The following is a 21,374-nucleotide window of genomic DNA, read 5'->3' as shown; positions in this document are numbered from 1 at the left end:
GGCTCTTGGCAACATTCTTTTACAAAGGTTCAGAGCCAGCGTGACAAAGCACAGGTCACAGAGCCCAGGGTTAGAGCTAAAGGAAGAGATCCACTTTGGAGTCAGGTTTCTTCTTCCCTGTTACGCTCCCCTGACCTCACCACCATGACTGCTGTTCTATGTTTTAAATAATTCCTGCGCCTTCCACTATGTGGCTCATAATGTCACTGCCCAGATGATGTCAATTGATATTAAAATAAATGAATGAATGAACAAGTGAACAAGTAAATGAATAAATACATGAAGGCAAGCAGGGAAGAGAGGCCTGGTTAGGACATTCATACAGTACAGAGAGGTACAAAACGGAAAATGCTTCTGTCTCTATGTCTGTCTGTCTGTCTCTTTATCTGTCTCTTGCTCTCTGTCCACCCCTCTCTGGTTATTTGAAATGAGCACAGGATCCAAGCTGAGCCAATCAGAGTCCTTCCCTGGGAAATGCTCTTTGTGTACCTAGATGGGAAAGTGTAAACCTCGGAAGTTGTTGACAGCTGTGTTATCTTCCGTGTGGCCCTGCAAAGCCAAGGAAGCTAGTCTTTCTAGAAAGAAAATGAAGCAGATGTGCCGAGAGGAGAGGTTTCTGAGCCCTGACTCAGGTTCCTAAGGCCCAGCTGCACGCTGCCCTTGCAGCCTTCTATCAGATTCCCTTGGTATCTGAAGCTGGTTCCGATTGGGTTTCTATCACTTAAGACCAAGAAGCGTGGTCCACGTTCCTCCACAAGCTGTGTGTATGGCACTCCCTGTGTGCCGGGTGCTGAGGAATATGTCTCAGCTGGCCTCCAGGAGTTTCTACTCCAGTGGAGTACAGGCCTCCTGCCTCATGGCACTTACGGTCAGCACTCGGGGGCGCACAAAGCACTTTCCTGCACATAATCTCTTGATCTTCAAGTCAACCCTGTGGATTGAAGCTACTGAGTTTCAACAGACCTGCCCTGTCCCATGCCTGTAAATGACAGGTTGTTTTTACCCAAAGTTCTGGATTCCTCTTACTGCTTCCTGACTTCTGGAAACTTCAGAAAGACGGGAAGTCTTTCCCACATCATGGGCTCCCTGACTCCTCAGGCAGTGATGTCTCTTCTGCCAACACCTGCCTACACAGTGCCGAATTCGGTGCCAAATTCCAGGATCGGGCAGAGTCGCTCCCCGCTGATTCGCAGATCGCTGGCTGGGCCCAGGTTGCATCATGGGGAACAGATGTGCCCAGCTTCTCATTGGCCTCACGGATCCCTTCCAGACCCACCTCACGAGTCAGCAGTGAGGAGGTCACGCCGTTTACCACTCCCCAGGGATTACAGTCGGAGCGGCCTGTCTAGACCCTGCTCCAGCTCTTTTGGTTTCCCATGACCCAGGCCCTAACGTGAACCCGGGGCACTGATATTGGAACACCCACTCTGTGCTGTAAGTCACAAGCTCAAAGTCAGCCCGGTGGTTAGGAGTGTCCGACCGGTTGGATTCTCTTAAGCGTAGGAGACAGTGGGTCTCCTTGGTCCATGAAAGTAATGGCGGTCCCAGGGGGCTGGCTTTATGGAGGTTGTCTGCCTCGTGAGATCTGTGGGGACAGCTAAGCATCTTGTCCACCTGCTACAGCTCCCTCCCCCAGAGTGTCACTATCAAACCCTGCTCCCATGGAGCTGAGGGAGATGGGAAACAAACAGAGCGGACAGTTATACATTTCAATTAGGGCTATGAAGGCAATCAAGCAAGGGAAGGTAGAACACAGTGGCTGGGAGAAGGACAGTGTGGGTTGGATGGTCAAAGAAGGCTTCCTGGAAGCAGTGATTTAGGTTGTGAGGTCCAAATTATAAGAAGGAGTCAGTCATGTGGCCATCTGGAAGAAAAGCGTTTCTGGCAGAGAGGGCTGCAAGTGCAAAGGCCCTGTGGTGGAAGGAAGCTGGGGGAGTTGAGGCGTGGGCAGGTCTGTGTGTGGCTGGAGTGAGGGACCCTGGGGACCATGATGGGGAATGATTTTGGAGAGAGACAGAGGGCAAATGACGCAGGGTTTGGAGGCCTGGGGAAGGAGTTTGGGTTGTATCCTAAGACGGTGAGAAGCCACTGGAGGATTTTAAGCAGGGGGTGACTGTGGCCACTCTGACTTCCCTGTGAGTACTAGAATGGAGGGTCTAGAGAAGGACCAGCAAGGCAACTAGGGCAACTGTCCAGGGGAGGGAAGGTGGTGGCTTGGGCTACGGTGGCAGAGGGGAAAGGTGGCTGATCCAGGCTGTATTTTGGAGGAGGAATTTTGGAATATTTCCTGGGCAGGAAGGGAGCAGCCAGAATCAGGGTACAGCCCAGGTCACTCCCTACCTGCATACATCAAAAAGAGCTTCTGTCTCAGTCTGGAGAAGGAAAGGCAAGCCAGAGGGAAAACTTGGTTTTCTCCATCTTTTGGGGGGGCGGAGGGGGCGGGGATGAAAACAAACTTTCCCTAGACCAGAAGGTGACTGTTCTAGGACTGCAGGGCAAGGTGTTCACTGGCGCTGCCTCTCTGGAGGCCATAGGCAGTGCCCATCAAAATAGAACTGGCTCAGCAATTCTACTGCGAAGAATTTATCCTTCAGGTATCCTAACCCATGTACCCAAAAATTTAAGTACAAAGATATTCACTGTAGCCTTGTTTGTGAGAGACTGGTGTCACCCTGAATATCTGTCAGCCCCTAGTTTAAAAAACTAGCCTCCCAGGACTTCCTGGTGGTGCAGTGGTTAAGAATCTACCTGCCAATGCAGGGGACACAGGTTTGAGCCCTGGTCTGGGAAGATTCCACATGCCGCAGAGCAATGAAGCCCGTGTGCCACAACTACTGAGCCTGCGTGCCGTAACTAATGAGCCTGCGCTCTAGAGCCCTCCCCATAATGTCTTTCACAGAGTTGGTGATTAAAGGTTGATTGACAAGAGACAAAATCCAGCTCCCGCAGTCTCGGGGCCCTCTGTCTTTCAGACTGGGGTCTTCAAGGCTTGGGGAAGGGGTCCAACTTGGTCTAAGGAGTGACCCAAGAGAGGGGAGCATGAGGTGAGCAACTGGGTGGCGGAGGGAGAAAACTGGCTTGGAGGAGACCCCTCCCCATTCTGGGGCAGCCGCTACAGCCCAGGATGTGTCAGGACATCTCGGGACATCCAAGCATTCCCAGCCTGGGCCAGGGGCGGGCAGGAAGCCGCTGGCATCTGGGGGGCCCTTGGGTGAGGAGGGGCCAACCCCCCACTGTGGGAGCAGGAGGGATGGGCCCCACAGGCCTGAGAGCTGGGGGGAGGGCAAAGCCACCCCAATTCAGGCACATCCCCCCCCCGCCTGGGAGGCCGCCAGGGGTCACACTTCCCGGCTGGCAATGCCTGGGTGCGTGTGGCAGGCTCTCCCGCTGCATCAGGGGGGTTTGCAGGCTGAGCCGTGGTGAAGCCCGAAGGGACCAGGTTTCCCCGGGCCGCATGCCCAGAGAGGGGGCACAGGGGACGCTGTCCTCCCCGGGCAAAGTCTGCAACCGTTCTGCACCTCACCCCGTTTCCCCCACCAGTCCACGTGAAGACCCTGCCTTGGGGCCGAGGGTTCATAAGCCTTTGGAGGCCTCGGCTGCCCTGGGGACAATCGTGGGCTTCAGGGAGGGGCTTTTCCTCCTTGTAGTCTTCTGTTACTTATTTTGTTTTTAATTTTAATTTAAAAATTGAACATAAAAAACCTTAACATGCTGTGGGAAGTGCTGCTTTTGTACCGTGAAGAAGAGTTGGTAGATTCCCCAGGATGGTGGGGGTGGGTCCGCCTCCACCTGATGGAAGAGTCCTGGGTTTCTGGTTGACATCCAGCCAGGGTGCTAGTCCCCCCGGCCAGCCCCCCTGGAGGCCTCTCAGCTCCTGGCCTCATCTCCAGGGCCCAGGTGCAGAAACCCCGGTCTAGCTCAGGAATTTGTCACCCAAGGCTGTGCTGTGAGTACAGTCTATGGAGGCTTTTACTTGTGGGCGCCGTAGGAGATTTTCAAAAATCACGTTAACAGAATGCAGATTTGGGCACCAGAACACAATACACAGGAGAAATCCAGCACTGGCTCATCCTCATACACGGCTTCTGCACAAGGTGCTCTCTCTACGTGAACCCCCCGCCCCCCGCAACCGCTGCCTCCTAACAGCCCACACCCGGCAGGGCCTGGCAGGGATGTCTCTTCCTCCAGGAAGGCATCCCTGACCTCTCAGACCTTGGTGGTCTTAGGGCCACCTGTACCCACTACCTGGTTACGCGTCTGCTGTGGAACAGCCAAGCAGGCAACGCCGTGCTCCAGCCTCCCTGCTGCCCATAAAAGCCCACACACCTGCAAGGTTATCCTTGCAAGCTCTCAGCAGCTATCTGTCAATCAGGTGACTTCAGAGGGCAACATGCACACCTCTCTCTGTAATCAGAAACATACCTGCTCTGGAGTTGAGACTCAAATGCATCGATTTCCATAATTGACTTTAAAAGGCAAAAGTCGCGTAAGTGAAAATTGCCCCTAGGTACACTGGGCCAACTCACGGGCAGCAGCTGCTTTTCCTCTGGAAGGAAACAGGTTGGTGTTTCTTCTACTCAGCACCACATAAAATCAACCAAGTTAAGCTAGGAAAATCATGTGGGGAAGTAGGGAAAGAATAAGCTTTGGACAACTTATCAGTCAGCTTAGGAGACTTTTAGCTATAAAGAAACAAATTTCTACCAGAGATGCTTTAAATAATACACATCTTTATAACATCACATGGTTTAAGTCCAGAGGAGGGGTGGCAATGCTAGACTGCTCATCCAGGGACTTGTGGAAACCAGCAACAGGATTCTTCTACCCTCCACAGGTCAGCTTTGGTCCTCAGACTTGTATCCTGGGAGCACAAGAGGGCTGCACTTGCTCCAGCCATCACCTCCTCATCAACTGCATCCAGATGCAGAGAAGAAAGGTTTCCATCTAGTGTCTCTTTTCAAGATTAAAGAAACCTGTTCTCAAAACCCTGTCAGTGACATCCTCTCAGGGCTTGTGGGCCAGAACCTAAGCCCAAGCCCTTTCCTGGCAACACTTGGTGAGGGGGATTGATTGCCCCAAATGGCTAAGACACAGGCTGGCAAACTACAGCTTGGGACCAAATCCATCCATCACCTGCTTTTGTAGATGGCCACACCCACGCACTTACATATTGCCTGTGGCTGTTCCCATCCTACAACGTCAGAGGTCACATGCCTAAAATACAGAAAATGTTTTCCGCTCCCTGGTTTAGACTGACAGGGGTTGCTTTGGGAAAGGTAGGGGCCATCCCTGAGCAAGTAGACTTGTCCAGTGAGAAAGGGTGGGGAGCGGGGCGGAGTGGTTTGGGTAGGAACCCAGCAGTGCCTCAGAAGAGCTATGTGTCTTTGGGGGCCCCTCGGCATTCTGAGGCTCATCTCCCCCATCTGTAAGAGGTAAAACCTTTTGTGGCAGCCACAAGGATTAAACGAGGTGATAGGCTGAAAGCACCTGGAACAAAATAGACCCTGGAGTGTTTTTTATACTCCCTTCAAGAATTTTCTAATGGATTTTAGGCTGTTAGACTCTCCCCCCAAAACGAGGCTGCCGGTGGGATTTGTGGTTTCCTAATTAAAAGCAAAACATTGCTTCTGCTCTTACAAAAGTCAAATTACCCAAACTAGAATTGGTTTTAGGAACTTTCTTAAAATCAGAAAGAGCTGACAATAAAAACTCCAAAGGAGAATTGCGCAATGTGACCACAGTGGGTGGCAAGGAGTGGATGGGATGTCTTTTCTCAAGGTGTCAGAGTCCAGGGCTGTCTCGCTGACGGGGATCTTTCTGTGGGCTGCAAGTGGGAGCAGGGACAAGATGTAGCACCAAGGGTGTCCATGGCGACAAGCATTGAAGATTGGGATCCCCACTCTGTGCCCCACAAGAACCTTTATTAATATCACAGCCACCCCATGTTTTGAAAGAAAATGACTGCCCAAAAAATGATCTCATTAATTTGTTTGTTTTCCTGTAAAAAAAAAAAAAACAACAAAAAAACAGTCAAGAACATATGTATTGGCCAATCTGGACTTCTGCTGAGACCAGAGACCAAGGGACATAAGGCAGGGAATAGGCTGTGGGTTTAGACGGACTGGATTTGCACCCTGGTTCTGCACTTTTGGCTGCGTCCACCTGGGCAGGAGACCTCTCTGAGACTCAGTTTCTTTATCTGTAAAATGGAGATCACAACAATGCCTCCTTCCTAAGTTTCTCAAGAAGATTTGATAAGACTAATTAGGATTACAGATGATGTTAAAGTGACCAGTACAGGGTTCATATGTAGTATATGCTCAACACATATTAGATATTATTTTAGATAATTAATATAATATATTAGATAATATATATATAGCTCCATCACTGCAGGGTAGATATTAATTCCATTTTTCAGAAGGGGAGACTGAGACGCAGAGAGATTATTTACCCAACGGCACACAGCCAGGAGGTAGCAGAGCCAGTGTTGGTGCACGGGTCTGAGTGGCTCCAGAATGTCAGTGAGTCGACACCAGGCTACGAGACCGCTGGACAGAGACAAGGAGACCCCACCGAGCTGTGGTCACCCTGGTCCAAAGCAAAGAGCTGGGGGCTGTTTGCATTGGGGCCACCTCGTCCTAGGAACTCTTGACAGCACTGACAGTAGCTCACAGGGGCACATGCCTGAGCCCACCCCAAGGTGGGGACCCACAGGGATCCTCCCAAGCAAGCAGGAGAACCTGGGAGAAGCAGCCCCAAGGAGCCACGGGGAGCCTGGAGGACCTCCTGGTAGCCAGCAGAGGGCAGCAAACACATCTGTAAGGGAGGGCAGCCTGGCTGGGGAGCCAGAGGCTGTGCTGCCCGCACAGGACCCCACCCAGACGCCCGGTGCCCCTTGTGTGTGCCCTGACGTAGGAACAGCAGAGGGGACCCTCATGGCCTTCCCTCTCTCCTTTGGGAGCAGGCAGTGGTAGGACCCTGCACAGAGGTGTCCAGTCACATGGTGGGCAGGGGGCAGGGGACACATCCCAACCACCACCGCCCTGGCCCCGAGGGTGGGATATGTAGGTGTATAAAGACCAGGAGCAAAATCCCACAAAGCAGGCCCAGCTTCTCCCGTTTTAGAGACGCAGAATCTGAGGATTGAGGAAGGAAAGCATTAGACAGAATCATGGCCCCCAGCGAGGTCCACATCCTAATCCCTGGACCCTGTGAATATGTCACCTTGCACCTCAAAAGGGACTGCGCAGATGTGATCGAGTTAAGCTTCCTGGGATGGGACAAGCCTACAACCCTGCCCGCCCACCAGAGGCTGTGATGCTCACACACACTCACACGCATGCCCCTTCTCGCACAGGCTGCTCAGATGGCATCTGCCATCCCTGGAGAGCCTGGCCTGGGTCCCTCCGTGGCCCCCCGCCCTGGTGACCCCAGATGCTCAGACTTGCCAGGAGAGCTCTGGGAGCCTGGGTGGCTGTCACTTGTTTGACCCTCACGGTGATCCCGGGTTGGGGGGACTCTTATAATCCTCCTCCCACAGGAGGGACCCCAAGGTGCGGGGACCCCACGGGCCTGGCCCGGGCTGCTGGGCGGCAGAGCTGGGCTCCACCCAAGCAGTGACTCAGGAGTCTGAGTCTGTCTGCACACATTCCCCCCCCCCGCCCCCCTGACACCAACAGCAGCACAACAGTGGAGCCACACGAGAGGGCTGTGGTCCCCGGCATCCGTGTCCCCATCAGCCTGTGAGCTCCCTGCAGTAACTCAGCGCAGACTCAGAGCCTTAGCATCATCCAGATGGATCATCAACAGTCCCCCCATGCCGCTTCTTCCTCTCTCGTGTTCTCGTGTTCTCCTTGAAGCTTGGCCTCACTGTGCAGCTCTGTGTCTGGCCCTCTGTCTCTGTCTCCCTCTCCATCTCTTTGTCTCCCTCTGTGTGTCTGGGCGTCTCCATCTCTCTGCCTTTCACCTTATCTCTCTCCACCGCCCCTGTTTCTGTCCCTCCGTGCGTATTTCTCCGTGTCCCTCGGTCCCTCTCTATTCCTCCATGCCCGGCACTTTGTCCACCTGTCTATGTGTCTCTCCAGCACTGTGTCTGTCTGTCCTGTGTCATCTTCCCACTCAGCCTCCATCTCTGGTCTCCACACACGTTTCTGCGTGTCTCTCTCCACCCCGGCCCCAGCCTGCATCATCCCACGGAGGAAACAGGCGGCCAGGGCCCTGCACAGAGTCCATGGACGTCTTTTGAAGCTCCCTGTGGAAATGCAGTGTCCGCGGTCCTCTCGGGTCCCCTTCAATATGCACCAAGTCCAGGGCCTTGGTGGGGGACAAGGGGGCCCAGTGAGGCCCCGAGGACACTGGCTGGAGTCTCCCGACCCGAGACTCTGCTGAAGGGCTCAGCCCACCCGCTTCCAGCTTCCTGGCTCCCTCTGCGGCTTCTCAGGCGGCCACCTCCACCATCGCCTCTGTGACCCCCCCTCTGTGGAAGCCCCGTCCTTCCTTTCAGACAACGGGGGGTAAGGGGCAAAAGGAGGCTTGGAATCAAAGATCGTAAAATCCTGCCCTGGAATTTGCTGGAAGCAGAAAAGCCCCCCATAAAAGTCTTCCAGTCCCTCCTATTGGGTTTCACGAGCCAGTCGTCTGGGTAATTGCCGTGAGCGCCCCGGCATCAAAGCAGCAGCCCCCAGGGCCCCGCCCCACCCTGGAGGGTGGTCAGCAGGGGGACAGCCAGGGCGCAGTGCGAGTTTCCTCTGCCTGTGGATGCCAGGCACTGAGCGACAACGTGCCGTCCACCATTAGTATCAACGGGAGGGTGGTCCTCCCTGCCGGGTCCCCGTGAATGACCTGGGACACAGGAGGGCAGACACTTAGGACCTCTGCTAACTGTGACCCTCCACCACAGACCCCAAGGCCCTCGTCAAGCTCGGTCAGCACCCTGGCCTGGGCTGCACCCCTCAATTCCCCCCACCAAATCCCTCCCACTCTAAGTTCCCTCACCAGAATAAAAGTCCGTGCTGCTCAAATGAAGTGGCAGCTCCTGACGGGCGAGGGCGCGATGGGCCGGCAGACCCAATTTTGCCCCCAAGACCCAATTTTCACGCTGTCATCCCCCGCAGGGGGCAGCCCCTTGCTGCTCACCGTGTGGTCCAGGACCAGTAGCATCAGCAGACTTGTTAGAATTATGGAATCTCAGGTCTGGCCCCATTGCTGGGGCCACGTCTGGCATCAGACTCTGCATTGTAACAGAATCCGTGGTTCGCATGCCCATCGCAGCTTGGGAAGCACGCCGGCTGTACCATTTCGCTTGCTCATCTTTGGACCCCAGTCCCTCGGCTCAGAGCCTGCCACGGGGATGCTCCATATAAGTGCGTTCTCTATCTCAGCTATCTTCCCCCACCTCCTCTGCCTCTCTCAACCCCGGCTTCTCTAACAAAGGAATGGCTGGAGGAAGCCCCAAAGTCTCGGAGAGGGCAAGGCCAGAGGCCCAGAGGTACGCCTCATCTTCAGCCTGCAGCGCCTGCCCTCAGGCTGGGGTCGGAAACACGTCCTCACGAAAAATGGGCACCCGGTCCTTTCCACGTGCAAATTATGAGCACATATTTTTTCCTTAGAAGCAATTTTACAGAAAAGGCAAATCTTGGTCTCCTTTTCTTCGCTGTTCATCCTACAACATGGATAAACCTTGAAAACATTATGTTAAGCGAAAGAAGACAGATCCAACTCCACCTGCTATGCTCCTTCCTGCCACATGGAGGGGATGGACACAGGGCTGGCAGATAAAATACAGGATGCACAGTTACATCTGAATTTCAAATAGATGACCGATACTTCTTTAGGATAAGGATACTCCACATACTGCATGGGATATACTAAAAAAGTATTCGTTGTTTATCTGGAAATCAAATGTAACCGGGAGTCCTGTATTATTATTTGTTATATCTGGCAACCCTAAATGGACAGGATTGAGTATGTAATTATTTAATAAGAATTTCAAGGTGGTGACAGGAAATTTTAAACCGAGCATGGAGACCTTGTGAGCAGGGGGCCCTGCATGACTGACCGAGTTGCCCGCCCACAAATAGGCTACACTGAGCTGTGACCATTTCCTTCCTGTCATGTGGAGGCAATGTCCTGACCACTCCCACTCTCTGCCACACAGGACAGGGGATATGGTGCCTTGATGGATGGCAGAATTTAGGTGACCTCTTAAGAATCCAGGACAATCAGGGTGAGCTCAGCAAGTTTATCACCTGCTCCGAACCCCCCTGAAGTCTAAGAGATTCAAGTCAGCATTTAGTTGTGCCTGTGTTTTCTCTTATGAGCAGTCTCAAATCCCTCAGGAAAGCAGCTTTAAATAACAATAATTCCTAAAGGAGCCATGGTCATGGGATTAAGGAGGGGAAATGGAGCTTCCACCGCTTCTGTAATGATTGAGTACTTTTTAAAACAAAGCTGGATGTCCGGAACACAGATAACATGTTTAGATAACATTAGTATCTAAAGTTTTATTAAAAAAAGACAGAGGTGTGAGCCACATCCTGGCTCTAATAAGTGTCCTGCCATGCAGCCTGGAGTGACTTGAACCTTCGTTTTTACATCCCACCTGGATGACCATCCAACCGCAGGAGTAGGCATTCGTGTTTTCCCTAATCAGTTCTAAATGTTCACATTGGTTAACCAACTTTAAAAGCTAACCAATGAATAAAGAACTCATATGCAGAATATGTAAAGAACTTGCACAACTCAACAACCAAAAGACCAACAGCCCAATTTAAAAATGAGCAAAGGACTTGACATTTCTCCAAAGAAGATGTACAAGTGGTCAACAGGCACATGAAAAGATGCTCAACGTCACTAGTCGTTAGGGAAATGCAAATCTGAACCACAAATTCACACCCACTAGTACAGCTATAATTTTTAAATATGGAAAATAACAAGTGTTGGTGAGGATGTAGAGAAATTAGACCCTTTGTACATTGCTAGTAGGAATAGGAAATGGTGCATCTACTGTGGAAAAAGTCTTGTGGCTCCTCAAAAAGTTAAACAAAGAATTACCAGGTGATCCAGCAATTCCACTGCAGAGTATATACTCCAAAGAATTGAAAACACATATTCAAACAAATAAATGTACATGCATGTTCATAGCAGCACTATTCACAATAGCCGAAAGGTAGAAACAGCCAAATGTCCACCAACTGATGAATGGATAAAAAAGTGTGGTATATAAACACATATGTGGAATATTACTCAGTCATAAAAAGGAATGAAGCACTGACACAGGCTACAACATGGACGAGCCTTGAAAGCCTTATGTTAAAGGAAAGATGCCAGACACAAAAGGCCACATATTGTATGATCCCATTTGTATGAGATATCCAGAATAAGTAAATCCATAGAGACAGAAAGCAGATTGGGGGTTTCCAGGGGCTGGAGTGAGGGGAGAACAGGGAGCAACTGTTTAATGGGTACGGGGTTTCCTTTTGAGGTGATGAAAAGGTTTTGGAACTAGATAGAGGTGGTTGTTTGCACAACACCATGAATCCACAAATACCACTGGACTGTTCCTTTTAAAATGGTTAATTTTATGTTATGAGAATTTCACCTCAATAAAATTATAGTAACCATTGCTTGGTGGAAATCATGGAAATGTATTTAAAATTTTTATTATGACCCCCAGCCCTGAACTGCCACACCCCGGATTCTGCTGAGCTCCGCGTGTCTGCTCAGCAGGGAATTATGCATGTTGCGTATAATTCTTTGGTGACATTTGCCAGCCAGGGACCAGAGCTAAGGAGTATTGGGGTTTTAAAGCTTTCAAATGGTGCTGCTACTACACCCCAAAACAGAGAAATGAAACAAGTGTTTGCTTCATCTACCTAGAGTTACCTGGGTTTCCTTCAGTCTTCTTACCACGTGAAAAACATCTGTTCAGAGAAGAGCAGAGCAAAACACATTTTCCTATTTAAGAATTCCTTTGGCTCTTTCTTTGGGTCCCCTAGGACTACTCATTGGTTTTGTTTATTGAATTTGTTAACAGGGTATTTTTTGAGCAGTTTACTTTGTTCTTACCATTCTATCTTTGAGTTGATACCTTGGATTTTGGACGATTCTTTTGACTCCGAAAGTTAGCTTCTGAGCGATCATAAAATTATGACGAAATGAATCCTAAATAAATTGAAGTTGTGAAAACAGTCACGTGGCCTCCTCCGAGCCCATGCCTGTGTGAAGAGAAACAAGGAGCAAGGCCAGGTGAGGCCTGGAACACCTGCCAACACCTGACCCAGGGAGGAGGGTGTTAAGGGGTTTGGGGACAAGCTCAGCAGGGCAATTTCTCAGAGGAAAAATGGGGCACCTTCACAAGAAAAAACAGGGAAATGAACACTGGCACATAAAATGAGTAGATATCTAGGGGTTTCCCTGGTGGCGCAGTGGTTGAGAGTCTGTTTGCCGATGCAGGGGACACGGGTTCGTGTCCTGGTCTGGGAGGATCCCACGTGCCATGGAGCGGCTGGGCCCGTGAGCCATGGCTGCTGAGCCTGCGCGTCTGGAGCCTGTGCTCCACAACAGGAGAGGCCACAACAGTGAGAGGCCCGTGTACTGCAAAAAAAAAAAAAGGAGTAGATATCTGACTCCACCAACTGTAAAGTAGGCAAAAGAGAGCTGTAACACCAAGCAAGACGACATTTCTTAATTGAGACATAACTCACACACCATAACATGTATCATTTTAAAGTGTACAATTCAGTGGTTTTTAGCATGTTGACAAGGCTGTGCAACTCTCACTACTATACAGTTCCAGAACTTTCATCACCCCCAGAATAATCCCTACACCCACTAGCAGTCACTCCCCATTTTCCCTCCCCCGACCCCAGTCCCTGGTGCAACTTAATGTTTTAAATCGTGGTAAATGTCATTGCAGATTGTGTGAGATTCCCTTTGTGCTTTTGAAGGATTGACCATAGTTTAAGGGACCTGCCATCAACACCGGATAGACAGACTCTCCCTTCCTGAAGGAAACAGCCCCGACCCAGATGATTCCTGGGTCAGTGCCAGCCATATGAACCTGGCAGTGTGTGTGTTATAAAGCCAGTCCCTTAGGAGCCAGCGGTTTAGAACAAAAAGCCAAGCCGATCACAGTTCTGTTCAGGTCAGATGTGGTGGTTGACCAGATCTCTGCACAGAGAGGCCAGAAAGAAATCATGCCTTGAGCGCTGTGCCGATCTAAGAAGCCAGGAGCCTGGGGCTGAAAGCCAAACAAGAGGCTCCCGGGGGAGTAGAGAGAGAGTGCTAAGTGACGGGGCTCTGAGGTCAGGTCGATCTGGACTCAAATCCCACCGCTTGCCTGTGTAGGACCTTCATTTCTCTGGGCCTTAGTTTCCTCCTCTGTAAAGTGGAAATGATCGTACCACCGTCCCAAGGGATCAGTGTTGTAGGAGCACATGAGCTCATGCACGGGCCTCGCTCGGTCAAGCCCTCAGTTCCTGTTTATCCCCACCTCTGCAGACTGCACTCTTGTGTCCATTTTACAGATGGGAAAACTGAGGCTCAGACGGGGGAGGAACTCATCAAAGAGCACCCGCCCATATCATGAGGGCCGTTCAAAGACACCCCAGCTCTCTCTTTCTGAGGGCACTTCCCTGCCTTCTTGTAGTTGGGTGCGGCCATGCGATTTGCTTTGACCGCCTTCTTTTTTGCCTCTGGTCTGGTTGCTGGTCATATCTGAGAGGGTGGCTGCTCTGTCTGCCTGGGTCCCTGGGTGACCATGGTGAGCACCATCCCTCTGCCATCCTGCAATGGGCATGTGCTATGGATGAGAAGTACAGTACATCTTTGTCGTTTTAAGCTATTGAGAAGCTGGGACGGTTCGTTACCACAGCATAACCCAACCCACCTTGACTGACACAGTCACATGAGCGAGAGCTAAGATTCATACCCTAGTCCGTCTGACTCCCAGGCCTCAGCCCCCAGATCCCTGCCTTGTTGGAGAGTCTGGGGCTTCCTCAGGCCCACAGCCGGTGCTTCCGAGGCCTGGCATCGGCAAGTGGCTCTGAAAGCCCACTAAGGGCCACGAAGAAAGATTCAGCAGGTGGAATTCTATGACGACCCCTCAGCATAATCCTCTGCATCCGGAGCGGGGCCTGTAGACAGTTATGTGACGGGGCACAACTGACCTTAAGAAAGGAGCCGGTCCTCAGTGTGCCTGACCCAACCAGGTGAGCCCTGGAAAGAGATGAGGCCTTTCCTGGACAACGCGTCCAAGAGATTTAATGTGCAGGAGAGTCTCTGTTGCTGGCTGTGAAAGTGGAAGGGGCCACGTCACAAGGAATGGGGCTGACAGCCAGCCAGGACACAGGATGTGCATCCTTCCACCGCAAGGGACAGAACTTGCTACAACCTCGTGTGCTGGCAACAGACATTAGAGCTTCTGAGGAGAGGACCGGCCAGCTGACACCTCGGTTTCAGCCTGGGGGTCCTTGAGCGGGGAGCCCGGTCACACGGTGAGCTCCTGTCCCACGGAAAAGAGAGCAAATCGATGGTGCTGTCCCAAGCCGCTGTTTGTGGCCATTTGTCCTGCGGCACTGAAAGCTGATACAAAACCGGATCCTTTCACGTATCCACTGGGCTGGGAGGAAGCTCCGTGAAGCCCCAGCTTCTCCCACTGTCCTCGGGGTCCCTTCGCCCAGCACGTCCCAAGACCCCTCCACCGTCCCCTGCTTTTCTTCCTGCCACTGTCCTAATTCCCCTGTTACCCCCTTCAATACCTGCTGGACAAATGTGTCATGTGACTTGGGGCTCTCCTCACAAGGGGTGAAAAAAAAACCCAAAAAACTTAAGCTCTCAAATGCAGGCTCCCAGTCAGGGCTGGACATACCAGGCTGACTTGGCACAAGGAATGCCAGGTCCTTGCCAACGCAGTTGAAAGAGGTTTTTTAGTCTCGAACAAAGCTCTCCCTTTGAGGATTAACTGCCAACAGGGAGTTCTTTGTTTTGAGTAGAATTTAAGATGATTGCTGAGATAGGAAAGGGGAGAAAGGTGACACCGCCAAGATTGCACCGTGTAAATCCTGGATTATACAAAACATCATTTTTTTAAACTTGTTGGCAAATATGGACGCATATCACGCCGACACTCTGAAACATCCATTGGATTTGGGGCCCTGTCCCTGGTCTCGCGTTTCATGGCAGGTGATCCCTTCAAAGATATGCACGGACATATGTGGGTCCTCGCAGAGAGGAAAGGCCTCTTCTCACTTGTCAGCTTTTTATGTTGCTAGAGAAAAAGGAAAGCCATCCTCAAGATACAGCCCCGGTGTTGTTTCCCAAGGTGGAAAACTTTGCGGATGGGAAGGAGGGATGGGTAACTCTGACACGGGGCTAAAAGCCTTTGTTTGGAAACAATCCCTGGTCTGGGGTTCACGGCTGCTTATAACACACTGCCCTGCCCCTTCTGCTCTCTGAATGCAGCCTGCTGGGGTGAAGGGCCCTGCCTTGGCACAGCACTCTCACACCTCAGGGCTTGGCCCCCATCTTGCTCTGAATAAACTTCAGCGTCCTACTCTGGGGCCAATGTCCTCATGATCTGGCTTTCCTGCTGCATCTCTGACACATATGCCGGCTCTCTGCTGCGCCCAGCCATCGTTGTGCCTGGAACACTGCCAGCACATTCCTGCCCCAGGGCCTTTGCACAGCTGCTCACTCCACCTGGGCTTTTGTTTTCCCAAATATCCACCTGACTGACTCCATTTCTCCTAGTTTGTGCTCAAGAATCTCATCTCCCTGGAGAGGCCTCCCTGGCGCCCCCATCTCTCTTCTCTACTCACCGGCTTCAGATCACAGGTTTCAGTTTTAATTCTCTCTCCACCCCCTCCAGTGTGTGAGCTCCACGCTTTGATTCACACCACGCCTGGCCTCATCGTAGGATTTGGGCCAGCAGAGGGACAATTACAATACACGGTGGACACAGCCAGAGTCCCTGTCCTCCTGGGGCTCCTGCTCTGGGACACGTCCTGGACACTGGGCTTTGGGAGAGGGTGTGAGTGTCACAGGCGAGGATGGGGAGCTGGCTGTTTTTCCCACCTCCAGCCTGCATTTGCCAAGAGCCCCAGACCCTGCTGACCCCCCTCTGTTAATGATTTGGGGGCCACTCCATTTGTCAGCTGTGCGTTTTGAAGCTTGCGGGCATGGGCTCCAAGCTGTGGTTGCTCCTCCATGATCTCAGCTCAGGGAAGGGAGTCAGGACACAGATAATCCGAAACAGCTGAAAAGCCCAGCGGTGACGCTGGTAACACTGGCTTGCGCAGGCGACTGTGCTGGGTCCCAGCACGGGGCTCCGTCCCAGCCTGGACGGCCGCGGGCAGAGCATCGGACACCTGCTCTATCCTCATTTCAAAACGAACTTTTTGTTTTAATGAATCCATCTTTCATTGTATGTAAAGCTTTTCTCCTTTACTTGCAAAATAAGCCTTGGGCTTCCCTGGTGGTGCGGTGGTTGAGAGTCCGCCTGCCGATGCAGGGGACATGGGTTCGTGCCCCGGTCAGGGAAGATCCCACATGCCACGGAGCGGATGGGCCGTGAGCCATGGTCGCTGAGCCTGTGCGTCCGGAGCCTGTGCTCCACAACGGGAGAGGCCACAACAGTGAGAGGCCTGCGTACCGCATTAAAAAAAAAAAAAAAAAAAGCCTAACTACTATAGTGGGAAGAAAAGATGTTCTCTATTTTTTTATGAAATTGCATATCATTTATTTACTAAGCTAGAATTTACATTTAGTAAATGTGGTTCTGTGAGTTCTGACAAACACCTACAGCCATGTAATCACTCCCACAATTAAGATGCGGAGTTCCACCCCCGCAAAAACTCCCTCTGTTGTGTGTCTTCTTCATTTAATCCTACATCAACCCTGAGAGGCCGCTGGGCTGTAAGGACAGGGCAGGGGTTCTGCCCTCTTGCACACCCTGAATTCCACTGCTCAGTACAGTGACTGGCATATAGTAGCTGCTCGATACACGTTAAGTCGAGTGACTCAGTGAATGACTCTGGTGTTATTGTTATGATCAGTTTACAAAAGAGGAAAAGAGGTTTAGAGAGCATAAAGCATGATGACAAACAAGAGACAGATCCAGGATGTAACCACACGTCTATTGTTATTTACACCTCCAGCCCCGATCAGTGGCTCTCAGAACTAGAATCCCCTTGGGTGGGACTCCAAGGCCCACCTGGGCCAGACCTCTCAGCACAGCCTCATGCGAATCCAGCCTAATGACTCTGAAACACTGACTTCTGTCTCCTTTCGCTTCTCAGGTTCGTGGGCCTTCATGTAAAGAGTGCTTGGGAGCGGGAAGGAGGCCAATCGACCCTCCTCACCACAGGGAAGAGAAAGGAGTCCTAAACTGGCATTCCGCATCCTCAGGTCCAGCCCTGACGCTGGCACAACTTGCTCTGTGACCTCATGCAAGTATCTTGGCCTCTCTGGGCCAATGACAAAAAACCCTGCTCACGCTGGGTTAGGGAAGGGAAAGGGAGATGTTTCCCTGGCTAATCAAGGTGCCGGGGAGTATACTGATTTAGATGTAGCTTGACCCAGGGGCTCTGACTGTGTCATCCAGACTCAAGCCCCCCACCCTTTCCCTGGATGGGTGGCTCGGGTAAGGGGGTTGCCAGGCCCCCGCGTCTCTCATCCTCCAGATGAGAGGCTTGTTTACCAGCAGAGGCAGGGGCCCAAGAGCCGGAGTGGAAGTGTGCAAGGCCTCTCATGGCCTAGGGCTGGAACCGCATGCACACTCGTCCAAAGCAAGTCACAGGCCAGTCCAGATTCCAGGAGGTGGGACAGACCTCACCTGTTAGTGGGAGGTACCACCCAGTCACAGTGCAAGCAGTGAGGCTACAGGGAGTGACCGGGAATGTGGCCACTTAGAAAATCTACTGCAAGGAGGAGGAATGCAAGGACCCGCGCAGGGGTTTCTATTTCTCTCAGCGCCGCTGAGTGCAGGAGAAGCTCCAACGTCACTCATGTTCCAGGTCCAGCTGCAGTGGGAAATTCTCCCTCTGGCGAGGTCTCCCTGCCCCTGCCTCTGCTGCATCCCCTCGTCTCTTTGCTGGGCAAACCTGCCTTCGTGCAGCTGAAGAAAGACCCACAGGGGTCCTGCCGGGCTCGTGCAATCCCGGCGCCTGAGGCTTCTGGCCGCTGGTGCCAGCGCGCGCTGACTCACCGGTGGCCAGAGCATCCCTCGGCTCGGCTCTTACTTTCTCAGCCACCAAGTTGTTAAAGCTTCCGTGGCAACGGCCAGGAGAGCCCTCTTGCCCTTTCACAGAGCTGCTGTCTGGGTTGGCCTGGCCAGCGAGGATCCTTCTGGACGTGCAGTAAATTCTGACCTTTGGTTCAACCCAGCTTAACGAGTGTGTGAGGCTGACAAAGGCCTGGCCGGGTCCCCAGAGCTGCTTTGGGGCGAGGCCTCTGGTCGCGGGGCCAGCCCTTCCCCGTGATCTCAGTGCCCCTCCCACTCCCCACAGAGCAGGGGGCGGGGCGCAGCTGTGGGGCGGCAGTTTGGGAAAGAGACTGAAGCTCTTCTGGAAGTGGGAGTGGAAATGCCGAGAGCTGGCGAGCCCGTGTGAGGTCAGCCAGCGTCTGGGGGTCCTGCGGAGGCCTCGGCGGGGCTGGGCGTCTTGGAGCCGCTCCTGCGGGTGCGTACACTGCGGCTGTTCAGGGGGCAGCTCTAGGTCACGTGGCTTCCCCACCTGCCACTCACCCGTTCTGTGCGCACAGGGGTCATCGGCAGGAAGGGGTTAAGACCACTCACTGCCCGGGTCACTGTGAGGAGGACGAAGAGGCACGTAGAAGCACTCGGTACATATTACTTCTACTTACACTTATTACAATTATATTACATCTCATGGTTCTTGGGGCTTCCACCTTGGGAACCTGGACGAAGCACACGCCCAGCCCAGCGATGAGAGAGCTGTGTTCTCGCTCCATTCTGATGCTGAGAGGCTCCGAAGACAGGCCTGGAAAAGAGGACTTAGCCCCTCTATCAACGAGGAGAGCGGCCAAATGAAGGCAGGGCCGTGCCCAGGGCCACCCAGCTAGGGGGTGGGGCTCGATCTCATGACACAAAGAGCACCCACCGACCGACTGCCCACCCGCCCACCGTTCCAGGACATGGGCTGGAACTTCAGCCGCGTCCTCTCAGCTCACTGTCACCACCCCGTGCCCCTCTCGTAGATGAGGAGGTGCGGTCCAGCAAGGCACAGCCCCGACCCGGGTTCTAAAAGCCTGTAAGTACGTGACTAGGTGTGGAGCGCTTGCTTAGACGAGGCTGCAGATGGGGGCGGGGCTTTGGGGGTCAAGGCTGATCTGCTCCTGCAGACGGGCTCTGTCCTACCCACACCCACCCCGATCCAGAAAAGTCTTCAGAAAAGGGCAGCTCCCACTTAGGGGACCCAAGGCGGCTCCTGAAACCAGCTTTCAGCTGACCCCCTTCTCATCTTCCATGCCCGTGTAATGAGTGATAATAATAACAACAGAAACAACAAAAACAGCTACGATTTGCTGAGACTTGACAGTGTGTGCCAGGCATTAAGTATTCTAGCTGCACCAGCCCAGTTTCTCCCCACCTCAGCCATATCAATGAGGTACTGCCTTTAACTCCCATTTCACAGAAGGGAACACTGAGGCCGAGAGGATAGGTCGCTGGCTCCAGGTCCTCAGCCAGGAAGTAGTAGAGCCGGACTCAGACCCAAACCGCCCCCCCAGCCCCGGCCAAGGCCCTCACACCCCTCCCACTGCGAGGAGGTGCTGATGAGAGGTGCAGTGCTGCAGTTCACTTGGCTCCTGTCTCGGAGCTGGAGGTGTAGCTGGAGAGAATCACGGGTGGGCTCTAAGGTGGGGTGGTGCCATGGCTGGGAGCACAGGTTCTGGAGCCAGGCTGCCTGGGTTCCCATCAGTTGCACTCAGGAGCCACTCTGATCCTCCGTTTTCTGAAACAGGCAACAGAGATGATGGAGACGTTCTGGGGATTTGACGAGATGATAAATGTAAAGTGCTTGGAATTGTGCTTGGCACAAGGTCAATGCTCAACAAATGATTATTACCTGATCTGGTCTGTACTCCTTGCACAGGGACAGGGTGTGGAAAATCCTGGAGGCAAAACAGAGCACAACATCCTCGGGGAAGGACAAGCAGCTGGGGGCAGCCAGATTGCGGACATCCTCAGGCTGTGCCATGGATACTATCTCAGGGCAAAGATGAGCCCTCGGGGGGTTTGTGCAGGGCCTTGATGGGGGCACCTGTGCATCTTTAAAAGTCCATCTGGCAAGGCTGGGGACAAGGAGAAGAGGGGAGGGAGGGGAGACTGCTGGGTCATCCGGGAGAGAAAGGATGGTGGCCGGGACCAGACTGGAACAGGAGACTGGGAGATGGGTGGCCAAGATGTATGTTAGACGGGGAGTCAAGAGCCCTCGTTGACCCTACTTTGCTTATTGTTTAATAACCTGCATTTTCACTATATTAAGGTTGACCTCTATATACATACAGATCTACTTTTGAACTGCATGACGTCCCCAGTATTCGGCTGTTCTGATCTACAAAAACAGGAATGCCATGTTGTTTGACCAAACACATCACTGGTTTCCAAGGACTGGCTAGTATTCCATTTCGTGACTGTGCTGCTTTTCTAATGCCCCCTCTTGCTGGACATCTCTGGCATTTTTAGTTTGGATCTATTCGGAGCCCCACTACACTGAATGGTATTTTTTATACGACATTTGTGTGCCTGTCCTGTTATTTCCAGAGCTTTCTTTACCATGTGTGCTTCGCTGGGCCTGCTGAAAGCCAAGGAACAGCAGAGGGGCACAAGTTGATTCTAGCATTTACCGAGCTGCTTGCTCCTGGCAGGGAGAGTTTGGCGTTTCTGACCCCTTCACTCCCAGGCAGGAATCCCACCCTGCCTGACCCCGGGGGCTCCAGGAAGCTGAATGCTCATCCGTGTCTGGGAAGGGACCGTCCCTCATGGGAAGGGGAAAGGCAGGCGCTGGCAGCCCTGAAGGTTACATTCCAAGTCTCCCGGGTTGATGGCTCCCTCCCAGGCCTCCTCCCTTTGCTGAGTGTAAATTGGGGCTCTCTTCAGGCGGAACCTCCCCGACCTCTGCCCTTACGCTGCCGGCTCCCTGCTTTGCTTCCCTGAACCCCCAGCACCTGCAGTCACGGTGTAGATGTGATCTGGCCTGGAGGAGGGGCCTGAGGATGCAGCGAGGCACAGCTGTCAGGATGGAGGATGCTGGTGGAAAGGTGGCCCAGCAGCCCGCGGTCCCTGTCTTCGGTCCAGCTGGGCTCCATCAACGCCTGGGGGCGAGAGGTTCCCACACACATACACGTCTTTC

Source organism: Mesoplodon bidens (genome assembly GCF_964165515.1).
Source record: "Mesoplodon bidens genome assembly, chromosome: 15".
Taxonomy (NCBI): Eukaryota; Metazoa; Chordata; class Mammalia; order Artiodactyla; family Ziphiidae; genus Mesoplodon; species Mesoplodon bidens.
This window is presented reverse-complemented; position numbering follows the sequence as displayed.